This window comes from Microtus pennsylvanicus, chromosome 15 (genome assembly GCF_037038515.1).
Source record: "Microtus pennsylvanicus isolate mMicPen1 chromosome 15, mMicPen1.hap1, whole genome shotgun sequence".
NCBI classification, from domain to species: Eukaryota; Metazoa; Chordata; class Mammalia; order Rodentia; family Cricetidae; genus Microtus; species Microtus pennsylvanicus.
Window position 1 is genome coordinate 19,036,967 of NC_134593.1, and position 11,942 is coordinate 19,048,908.

The 11,942-nt window shown below is 45.5% G+C and overlaps 1 pseudogene; it reads left to right on the top strand.

Annotated features, from left to right (window-relative positions):
- The first annotated feature begins 5,975 nt into the window (after positions 1 to 5,975).
- LOC142835897 (large ribosomal subunit protein uL3 pseudogene) lies at positions 5,976 to 7,255 on the top strand (annotated as a pseudogene).
- Positions 7,256 to 11,942: the final 4,687 nt, after the last annotated feature.

Consider the following 11,942-nt stretch of genomic DNA (forward strand, 5'->3'; position numbering starts at 1 on the left):
CTGAGCTTTCTTGGGAGCTCACTGACTCTTGACAGCTAGGGAGCCTGCATGGGACTGACCTAGGCCCTCTGCATGTGTGCAACAGTTGTGTAGCTTGGTCTGTCTGTAGTGTTCCTCGGAGTGGGATCATGATCCGTCACCTGTCGCTGGTGCTTGAACTGGTTGTTGGAATGCTTTGCCCAGCTTTGGTGCAGGGAGAGGAGCTTGGTCCTGCTTCAACTTTGTTGATCCCCATGGGAGGCCTTCCTCTTTATGAATGGACAGAGGAGGAGTGGATGGGAGGAAGCATAAAGGAAGGGGAGGGGATGGGGAGGGGAGGAGGGGAGGGAGGGGAAACTGTGGTCAGTATTAAAATAAATAAAAGATTTTAATAAAGTTACTGTGTGTGTGTATATGTGTGTGTGTATGCGTGTGTGAGTGTGTGTGTGTGGGGGTGGGTGGGTGGGGGTGGGGGGAGTGTGTATATGAGTGGGTGAGTGGGTAGGTGTGTGCTGTGCATAACCATGCTGGTGCTCAAGGAAGCCAGAAGAGGGTGTTCGATGTTCTGGAACTACAGTTAGAGGCAGCTGTGAACTGCCCAGTGATGTGGGTGCTTGCACCAAGTCTAGTCCTTTGCAAAATCAGCAAATACTCCTCTCTCTCTAGCCCCTCAAAATTAAATGCTAAAAAATAATTGATAAATTATCTCCAATTTATATTATTTATATCCTAAGAATGCATTTAATCTAAAAGATAGAACATTTTGTTATTAGTCTTATTCATGATTTTAATAGGTTACTTAACAGTTTATAAGCACGTCAAGGTTAAATTTTTAAGTTATTTTTATGGTCTGGATACAAAGCACTATCCCAAATGCTTGGTTATTGAAGGCTTGGTCCTCTGGCAGGTTGTTCTTGTTCAAGGGTCTGGAGATTATCCCAACCAATGTGGTCCCTGAGAGCCTGTCCTAAGTCACCACTTTGGATGCCTTTCTGTTCCTGTCTGGTTTTTGGTGACCATAAGGTAAGTGACTCTGCCCCTCCACTCCTCTCTCACCACACCAGAGACCAGAGCTGCTGGCAGGGACTAAGACCTCCGAAACAGTGAACCCAGAAAAACTTCTCACTCTTTTTAGTGGCTCCATCAGGTGCTTATCACGGTCCCAAAAGAAGCTAACTACATAAACATCTAACATGGTGACCACTGACTTACTAAAAAATTACTAATATAAAGTAAGCCAAGTTATTAATAGCATAATTGGATATTTAAGGCTAAAATTTATTGAAAAAGTTCCTAGGAAAAATAATAATAACCATGGTGAGGAATGCAGCTCAGTGTAGCTCAGTGGTAGAACACATGCCTAGAATGGGCAAGACTCTGGGCTTGATCCCCAGCACTGAAATACAAGACAAGGAAAGGTAAAAAGAAGGAAAGAAAAGAAAAGAAGAGGAGAGGAGAGGGGAGGGGAGGGGAGGGAAGGGAAGGGAAGAAGCAGAAAGGAGAGGGGGCGCATCCTAACATTCTAGTAATCAGCATGTCTTAGCTACACCTTGCATGTTCATGCCCCATGGTGTACAGCAAGGTTGACCTCGACTCAGCTTTTGTTGAGTATGGGCAATGCGGTTCATTTAAAGCCAGGAGACTGTAAGCACTGCTAGGCTGGCTTTTGTAAAACTGCTTTTTCCCTGGACATTTCTGTCTCTGAATGTTGGGATGTTAACTAACAGCAACGACTGGAGCAGCCATTGGGTACAGATACAAACTAGTGCATTCTGGGTAGGTGGTGTGGCCACAGAGCAGCCCCTGGACTCGGCGAAGTAAACTCAGTACAGCGCCTGGCATAGCATCTGTCTTAGTGTGTTTTTCATTGCTGGGATAAAGCAATGTAGGGAGGAAAGAGTTTATTTAGCTCACAGGTTATATAGTACATTATTAGGTGAAATCAAGGCAGGAGCCTGGAGGCAGGGACTGAAGGAGAAGCCATGGAGAAGAGCTGCCCCTTGGCTTCCTGCGCATGCCTTTCTTGGACTACCTACTTAGATGCCTGGGTCACCTGCCCAGGAGTGGCATAGCCCCCTAACTGGTCTTCCTGCATCAATTACTAACCAAGAAAATGCCCTACAGGTTTCTCACATGCAGTGTGATGGAGCCATTTTTCTCAGCTGAGGCTCTTCCCAGATGAACTTTGTATCAAGTTGGGGGGAAAAAAATAAACAGGACAGGGTCTTCTGTAGCTCAGGCTGGCTCCAAACTTGCTGTGTAGCTGAGGCTAGCTCCTAATCTTGTCTCTGCCTCCCGAATGCTGGGACTACAGGTACACAGCACCACCCCCAGCCTGTGTTTAGTGACACTCTGTAACTTGGGGTTCCCCTGTATTTCTCTTACATGAAGTAATCTGCCCTTGAGAGAAGTACAGTCAAGAACATGACCCTACAGTCAGACTTCCTGGCCTTGGTCCATGGTTACATTTCCTAGTGGTTCCTACGGTGAACTCATTTTCCATCTCTTTACTTCTGCCAAATGTGAAGGGTATTAAACGTATTCTAATTCTAGACTGAAGTGAGCGTGAAGGAAGCCAATGTATTTGAGATAATATACACAGAAGTGAGTTGATGTGCGTCTTGTTACCGGCAGGAATGGGTACATCTGTCTCAATGTCACTGTTGCTGAATTTGTGGTCATTGGGTCATCTTGTTAATGCTTTTGATTAAGTTCCATTGTTCCTGTATTTGTGTCTTTGCCATGCATGTCACAATTTAACCAGCATAACCATCACCCATGGTTTAAAGCCATTGCTTCTTACCCACAGTTTTGATTAAATCTAAGGAAATGATTCTAAAACATCATAGTGTAATCAGCTCTCCACCCGAGAGAGTCGATTAAAAAAGGGAAAAAATTATTTTTAGACACGGTTCTTGAGAATACTGACTAGTTAGCCATTGTCAAGCCATACATCACTGAGAGAAAACACGACAAAACAAACCCACTTACCTCATAGCCAGGATGCAAGGGAGCAAAAAGCACCACAATCCCTTTCAAGAGCACTCTCTCGGTGGCCTAAAACCTGCCTCTAGGCCTCACCCCTTCGAGACTCCACCACCTCCCACAGCACCAACCGGACTGGGACAAGTCTGTGATACATGGGCTGATGAACATCCCAGAACCAAGCTGCAACAATCAGTTCTTTTACTTTGGTGTTTGTCTGTTTGATGGTGGTGGGCACTGGGCTGAGGGCCTCACTGGCACTGGGCTACAGTCCCTTTTGATTTGTCTTTTGATCTGAGACAGGGCCCCAGCCAGGGAGTGGTGGCACACGCCTTCAATTCCAGCTCTCGGGAGGCAGAGACAGGTGAACGTCTGTGAGTTTGAGGTCAGCCTGGTCTAAACAGTGAGTTACAGGACAGCCAGGAACTGTCTCAAAACCCTGCCTCGAAAAACCAAACAAAATCAATCAAAAGTGGGACCGGTGTGTGTGTGTGGGGGGGGGTTCACTAAGTTACTTGCCTTAAACTTACTCTGAATCTCAGCAGGCCTTGAACTTGTAATCCTCCTGCCTCAACTTCCCGAATGAATGGAATACAGGCCCTAAAGTACCAGCCCATGCCATGGTTTATCATTTAATACTTTTCTCAGTGCCTATGAGCAAGAACATTAGCTTGCAAAATTTTATGTAGTTTGAAATGGAAATAATCAGAGGCAAACCAGCATCCAGTTAGGAAATAAAGAAATTGTCTTACATTTTTATTGCTGTAAAGAGACACCATGACCATGGCAGCTCTTATAAAGGAAGACATTTAATTGAGGCTGGCTTACAGTTCAGAAGTTTAGTCCATTATCATTATGGTGGGAGCATAGTGGCATGCAGGTCCTTCTGTCCATGTGCAGCTTTCATTGGTTAATGAATAAAGAAACTGCCCTGGCCTGTTGATAGGGCAGAACTTAGGTAGACAGGGAAGATGGAACTGAATTGTGGGACGAAAAAAAGCAGAGTAAGGGAGAGACGCCATGGATCTGCTGGAGACAGACGCTGAGAATTTTACCCGGTAAGCCACTGCCATGTGGCGATACACAGATTAATAGAAATGGATTAAATTAAAATGTAAGAGTTAGCCAATAAGAAGTTAGAGCTAATGGGCCAAGTGGTGATTTAATTAATACAGTTTCTGTGTGATTATTTCGGGGCTAAGATAGCCAGGCAGCCAGGATGAACAAGCAGACCTCTTCTGTTACAAGAAATGATGTGTGAAGGTTCCCAGCGAGCAGTGGATGTCAAAGCGTCCAATCTCCTCAGCTATCTGGGAAAAGCAAAGGAAGCCACTGGAGCCACCATTTCTCCACCACGGCATCTGAGCATAAGGACCTGAGGACGTGAAGCAGCTACATCCTGCGTTGCTGGTGGCAGTAATGTGACAGTTATGGTGGGTGTTTGGGAATTTCTAAAGCCTAAATATGCTTTTACCATCGACTCCCAGATCATCAGTGAATTCTGGGTTTCAGAGAACACACTGTTTAATTATGTCTTTCATTAAAAAACATAAATGGGCTAGGAACATAGGATGGGTTTATTTATTCTAAAGCCATCCAAAGCTCTACACCTGCCTTAGATCTGGGTCTGTATGACTGCAAAGCTCCACTGTACAGACAGGCTCTAAGTGAAGTCTACAGTTCACCATGCTGGACATGCCCCCAGTGTTAATCTTTCAAGGGTGCTCACATGCCCAAGAGTTCCTTTGAACGTAAGAAATAAATCACTGAGGTGTATACATGTGGATGAAGTTGTTTTATTCCCACCCAAGAATGCAGAGCACAGTGAGGCTCTCTGGGCATCGTGAGTTGACTTTAACAAGCATGCTACTGTCTGTTTTCCAACCATAGTCCTAGCATTAGTAAAAGAAACCAAGTGATGGCACATGCCTATAATCCCAGCACTTGGCATTTGAAAGCAAGATAATTAGGAGTTCAAGGCCAGTCTGGGCTAAACAGTAAAGTATGAGACTAGCCTAGAATACACGACATCCTAGCTCAATGCCTCTCCCCACACCCACCTCCCAACCCATTATAAAGAGTAACTTTCTCAATATTGTGCAGGCCTTACTGGAAATATGCTTGGTGCCTCAGCAGTCCCAGTCTGGCAGGGAAAACCTGGAAGTTCCCTAGAGAACCACTGAACATAGTCCACACTGGGAGCTGGGAGCCTGGAACAACAGCAGTAAGAATGGTGTCCATTAGTTCAGCAGGAAAAGCAAAGGCAGACCCAGCAAGAGTGAAGGCCAAGGAGCAGAGAACGATCTTGCCTTGGCTATGTCCTTTTGCATCCAGGCTGCTACCTGAAGATGCCGGCACATTTGAGGTGGGTCTCCCCACTTTGGTTAAGGCAATCAAGAGAGTTCTTAAGCTGAGGTTCCCTACTTAGGGGATTCTAATTTGTTGTAAATTGATATCAGACCAATGACACAGAGTGGCCAATCACCTACCACCATGTTCTAGCACAGTGCAAAGAACCATTTCTAGTGAATTGTTTAATTATGACTTTTCCTTATTCTCCTGTATGTATGTGCTTTTAGGATGTATGTACAGAAAAAGAAGGGATAGTCTTGACTGCTTGTAATAACATGTAGCATCCCAGAAGATACCTAGCTCTCCTATTTACTCATACCTGTGGCCTGCTCACACATGTCCCAAGATTGCAATAATGGTGGAGGAAGAAAGGTGACCAGTGATGCTGTCACACCTGTGTTCCTGAGTTTGCTGAATCTGACAGCTGGCGTTTTAAAATTGCCCTTGTAATCGGTACCAACTTGAACCTGTGCTTTTGAAAGGTTGCTAAGGAAGAAGTTGTAGTCTTGGCAACCCTAAATTCCTGAAATTTAGGGAGGATTTTGTGAAATACAAAGCACATACTCATACTTTCGGTTCGGCTTCTCAACTTGCAGGTATGTTCCTCCAAGTTTTTATTAAAGCTATATCACGCTCTATCGGCGCGGTGTGTAAGGAGAGATGTCTCACAGGAAATTCTCTGCTCCCAGGCATGGGTCCTTGGGCTTCTTGCCACGGAAGCGCAGCAGCAGGCATCGTGGGAAATTGAAGAGCTTCCCCAAGGATGACCCTTCCAAGCCTGTTCACCTCACAGCCTTTCTAGGCTACAAGGCTGGCATGACTCACATTGTCCGAGAGGTTGACAGACCAGGATCCAAGGTAAACAAAAAAGAAGTCGTGGAGGCTGTAACCATTGTGGAAACACCACCTATGGTAGTTGTAGGCATCGTGGGATATGTCGAAACCCCACGAGGTCTCCGCACCTTCAAGACAGTATTTGCTGAGCACATCAGTGATGAGTGTAAAAGGCGGTTCTACAAGAACTGGCACAAATCTAAGAAGAAGGCCGTCACCAAATACTGTAAGAAATAGCAGGAAGACATGGGCAAGAAACAGCTGGAGAAGGACTTCAACAGCATGAAGAAGTACTGCCAGGTCATCCGCATAATTGCCCACACTCAGATGCGTCTGCTTCCTCTGCGCCAGAAGAAGGCACACTTGATGGAGATCCAGCTAAATGGGGGCACTGTGGCTGAGAAGCTAGACTGGGCCCGGGAGAGGCTGGAGCAGCAGGTTCCTGTGAACCAGGTGTTTGGACAGGATGAGATGATTGATGTCATTGGAGTGACAAAAGGCAAAGGCTACAAAGGGGTGACCAGTCGTTGGCATACAAAGAAACTGCCCCGCAAGACTCATTGAGGGTTGCGCAAGGTTGCCTGTATTGGCGCTTGGCACCCTGCCCGAGTGGCCTTCTCTGTGGCTCGGGCTGGGCAGAAAGGCTACCATCATCGGACAGAAATCAACAAGAAGATTTACAAGATTGGTCAGGGCTACCTTATCAAGGATGGCAAGCTGATCAAGAACAATGCATCTACCGACTATGACCTTTCTGACAAGAGCATCAACCCACTGGGTGGCTTTGTCCATTATGGTGAGGTAACCAATGACTTCATCATGCTCAAAGGCTGTGTGGTGGGAACCAAGAAGCGAGTGCTCACACTCGGCAAGTCCTTGCTGGTGCAGACCAAACGGCGGGCTCTGGAGAAGATTGACCTGAAATTCATTGACACCACCTCCAAGTTTGGCCACGGTCGTTTCCAGACCATGGAGGAGAAGAAAGCATTCATGGGACCACTCAAGAAAGACCGCATTGCCAAGGAGGAAGGTGCTTAATGCCAGAATTTGCTTGACTGGTGTGGTTGGTCTCAATAAAAACTTTTTCAGTGAAAAAAAAAATAAAGCTATATCACATTTTAACTTTGTTCAGAAAACTTTATTAAAAATGTAAAATTGGCACTATGTGAAAAAAAATTTTAAATATATTATTGTTGTTTGTGTGTTTGTATGATAATTATGTGCTTGTTTGTGTGGCCATGCATGCCACAGGCTGTTTGGGATGGTACATTGAGGAAAGTTAGTGACTCTGTCAGGAAAACTCCAGGGAACATGATCCTTGGCCTGAGAGCCACAAAGATTGTTGTATGAAACTGGGGATGAAAAAAAATGCATTCTCTGTTGGTATCCAGGTTAGGAAGAACGCCAAGGTCTCTGAAAGTTGAAGGAAGAGGAATACGAGGAGGAGGAGGAAGAGGAGGAGAAGGAGGGGGCAAAGGAGGAGGAGGGAAGCCAAAGCGAAGGTGAATATTTGAATGTATAACCCTATGACAGGCTCTGCTCGCTGCTCTCCAAATGAGAATTCTGTCGTTGAATGTTATCTGCTGCTTCCGTCTCTAAGCTGTGACCCTCCTCAGAATAAGTTGAGTCATGTGGATCAAAGCGACGGAAGCTGTCACCTTGACTTTCAGTCAGTTACCTACAGCTCTTCTCTACTTCACAAGAAGGCAGGAGGGGCAGCTCTCTGTGCTCAGGCCTTTGGGAACTAAGCTGCAATCAGCTGTACTGAGGGTAACACCGATAACGCCCCCTAGCTGTGCCGGGTAGGATGCTCTAGCTGAGGGAGTGCCGGCTCCTCTCACAAGTCTCCTGGTACCCGCGGACAAGAGGAGCTCGGAAAATTCCCATTCTGTTTCCCTTTCTCCGCTAGTCTGCTCTGCGGGACTTGTAAACGCTCTTTCCATGATGCAATTTACAGGACATTCATCATAAAACAGGGGTTGGTTCCACTTCATCTCCTGCCTTCAGGAAAGGGGGGGTAGCTGGGACTGGATATCTACCCCACGGAAAGAGGTCTTGGTACACCTGCTCGCATGTTCCAGAATGTCTTCCAGCAGAACACTAGCACAGGCATTCAGTGCCTTCACCTGCCACTGGTCCTCCAGGGGATGGGTACCTCTTCAAGGATCCTTTGAGAGTCTCTCTAGGAAAACCCATCCCATCTTTTCTGACCTTTCTATTTTGAAATCTTGTGAATGACCAATACATTGTGAATGCTTTTCTGAACTAATTTATCACCATTCACAACTTGCTTTAGTTGTTGTTTGGGACTACTCTCAACTACTCTAAGAAAAATGGTGTTTCTTACCCCAGGGCGGTGCCAATCCACAGGGGAAGGAGATAAGAAAAGGGCATCCTGGAGAAGCATCTCTCCTTCCAAAAAGCCTCCAGCTTCCCCATGATACTGATCTAGGTGCTTCTTGTACTACCAGGGGCCCTATCCAATCTCAGACTGAGAATCCAACCCTCCTTTTCCTGGATGGGAATTCTCAAGATTTATCCTTGAGGAAAAGAGGGAGTTTTCTCCATGCCTCTTGCCAGAGCCCATAGGAAGGCAGCAGCAGTAAGCTGGCTTCCTGCAGCTACTATAAGAGAAAGCATGCACCATGGGCAGCTATTAGAAAAGATTTATTGTGTTGATTGGGGGATGGATGTAAGGAATTGGAAACTTGGTCTAGAGAGGGTGTTGCCAGCAAATGGAGATGATTATTGAACACATCAGTAAGTCTTAATCAGAAGATGGGAGAGCTGAAGATTCAGGCTGTGATTGACAAGGCAGTGGTAGCTGCTCGTAGGGGGCAGGATGAGGATGTCTGATCCATCATGTCATGTGGCATTGACAATGGACATGTCTTTCTGATTACAATTCTGCAGTCTGACTTGATTACAAAGTAGTCTTGTTTATTCCGTGGTCACAGAGTGGTCTGTATTATATTGGTCCAGATCCTGAAAGTCATGGAGGGCTTTGTTTTCTCCACAAACACCTGGCTTTGGAAAAAGGCCAACATAAAATTGATATCCTTCAGCCTGGGACCACTGGTGACATTTTACTGAGTCATACATTTTTGCTCACACTCAGTATGTCATAGGATGAGGCCCATTTCTCTCATCCTGGAGGACTTGCTGGATCTTCTGCTGTGACAGCCACTGCCCAGCAGCCCTGCAGAGTCTTACAGAGTGTGTCCGACAACTTTGACAAAAAGCAGTTACAGGGAAAGAAACAAAATCACCATCTCTCGGGTCAAGTACTGTCTAAGCATTGAATCCTGTTGGGTCTCTTATTTGATTTTCTCTTTTTGTGGGGTGTGTGTGTGTGTGTGTGTTGGGGGAATGCTATGTGTGTGGTGTATGCACCATGAGGTATGCAGAGGCCAAAAGAGAGGTTGGGTAGCCCACTCAACCACGCGCTACCTTAAGACAGTGGTTCTCAACCTGTGAGCCATGACCTTTTGGAAGTTTAGCAGCCCTATCCCAAGGGTCACATCTATTGTATATCAAATATTTGATTTACATTATGAGTAATAACAATAGCAAAACTAGTTGTGAAGTGGCAATGAAAAACATTTTATGGCTGGGGTCACCACAGCATGAGGAACTGCATTAAAGGGTCGCAGCATTAGAAAGATTGAGAACAAGTGTCTTAAGGCCAGGCTTCTCATTGAGCCTGGACCTAGGCTGGCAACTCAGTTGTCCTCTCTTGCCCATCCCACATCTGGGATTACAACCAGGTATGTGTGTTCTAGGATTCGAACTCGGGTCTGTAAACAAGAAAGCAAGTGTTCTGACCCATTCAACCATCTCCATGGTGTTATCTGCTTATTAATCCATTCATTCACCATTTCTGCCCTGCTAGGAATATAGCTGAGATTATCACACAGCTACTAAGCTCCACCTCCATCTTGTGAGTGTACTTTAGAACATCAGGTGCTTTATGCTTACAAATACAGAAAAAGCCTTCACTCCGCTTGAATTACACCTTGGTTACTTAAGAAAGCAAAGATTGGTTCTCTGTAACCACGCTAACTAATGTCTTAGATTTGTCTGTTGGCCTCTGACATGGGTAGAGTCAAAGACAAGTTTTAAACTAACTATGAAGCTCTCATGTCCCAAGGAGAACTGTAGTCAGTATTGCGTGTAGCGAGGGCCATTCCGTCTGTCACTTCTGGGAGTTTGATGTGTGAACTTATAATACCTCACTTTGAAGCTTCTGGGTAATATGCTTTTATGGAAATATAGTAACCCAGAAAATGCAATACTGTAAATTTTTACAGGCTTCTAACATTTATCTTACATGCAATAGGTTTATAGATGTCAATCCAGTGCAAGCCCTTTGTCCATACAGGAAAGAATGACCTGGTTGTGCACAGTGCATTGGGGGATTATCACCTATCACGGCAGAGGTCACTGATCACGTGTCATTTTACTAGGACATTTCTTCCCAATGGATTTTAGGTAGATTTAAGGCATCTTTGAAAGGAGCCCAGTTGGTCACTGGGGCCAGTATGGTCCCAAATTTGCCTTTGGGATTGTTGGTCAGCTCCTCTCGAGACAACTGTTGTGACCTTATCAGAAATATTTGACAGCATGAGCTGACGGTTCAAGTTATTAGAAGATTGGAGGTTGGGGTTGGTTTATAGTGTAGGGAAGATGGGGTACCTGGATGCACGTAAAAAGGGATGTACTCTCAGAAGACTTTGAAAGCCAGCTATCGGGGAGGTAAAGTAGGTGGCAGGGTGGAGTTAATTGCAGCACTGATGGACGGGGACAATGCTGGGGGGATTCTGTTTGTCCTGCCATGTGCACACTTAGTTATTGTTTTCTCTAACTTCCTTCCCACTTTCTCAGAGCTGAACAGTCATCATCCAGAGCCAAGATGCAACCACCACTGCTTAGGCGTCGCTGCTAGTTGAAAAGCCTTGAACAGTGAGCGCTTCAGGGAAAAAAATGATTCGGAACTCTAATTACCTCACTTCTTTGGAGCTTTTAGGACTGGATCTCTGCATCAGCCAGTGTTCTTAGGCTTAGATCAGAGGCAGGCTAGACCATTCTTCCACCATATTGTCCACCGGACAAGGAAGACAAGGAAGATGTTACCGTCATGTGCTAAGTACGGATGACATTCTCTTGAGCTTACAAGTACCGTGCCAGCTTTAGAGGGGACAACTTTGTGACAGGAGGAAGAATCTAAAGACAGAGTTCAGGAATGTGTTTCCATTTGCTATGAGTCAGTGAGTGCTGGCTGTTCAGAGACTGTGCCTCCCAAGCCCTACGTATCCCACACACTGCACGGCAGAAGAGGTGGGTGAGAACCCTCCGTTTTTTTTCCCCCTGTCTGTTTTCAAAACATCATTATGTGTTATTGAAGTCTGTGGGCTCTACTTGTCATCCTGGCACCTACCAGGGATAAGATCATTAAAAACATTTTTCTTAAGGTTTGTATTTATCAGAGCCATGGAAAGATTACATTCCTATGAACTGTAGCTGGAAATATTGGAAAGGGTACCGTAGCGCGTTCCAGGTAATACCTTTCTTTGTGTTTGGCTATTACTCAGCCCCGATCTAAAGAAATACTTGAGTGTGAATTATGTCAAAATCAAAGTCGCCTCTTGAAAATTTGAAATGCATTACGCACCTGAGGTGCTGACAGCAGAGCCCATGCCAAGCATTTGATCCACTAATACCCATTTCCAAGCGCTCCGGAGCCTCAGATCTGCGTTTCTTCCATTCTTGCTCAGGCCAATTTTCAAATGAGG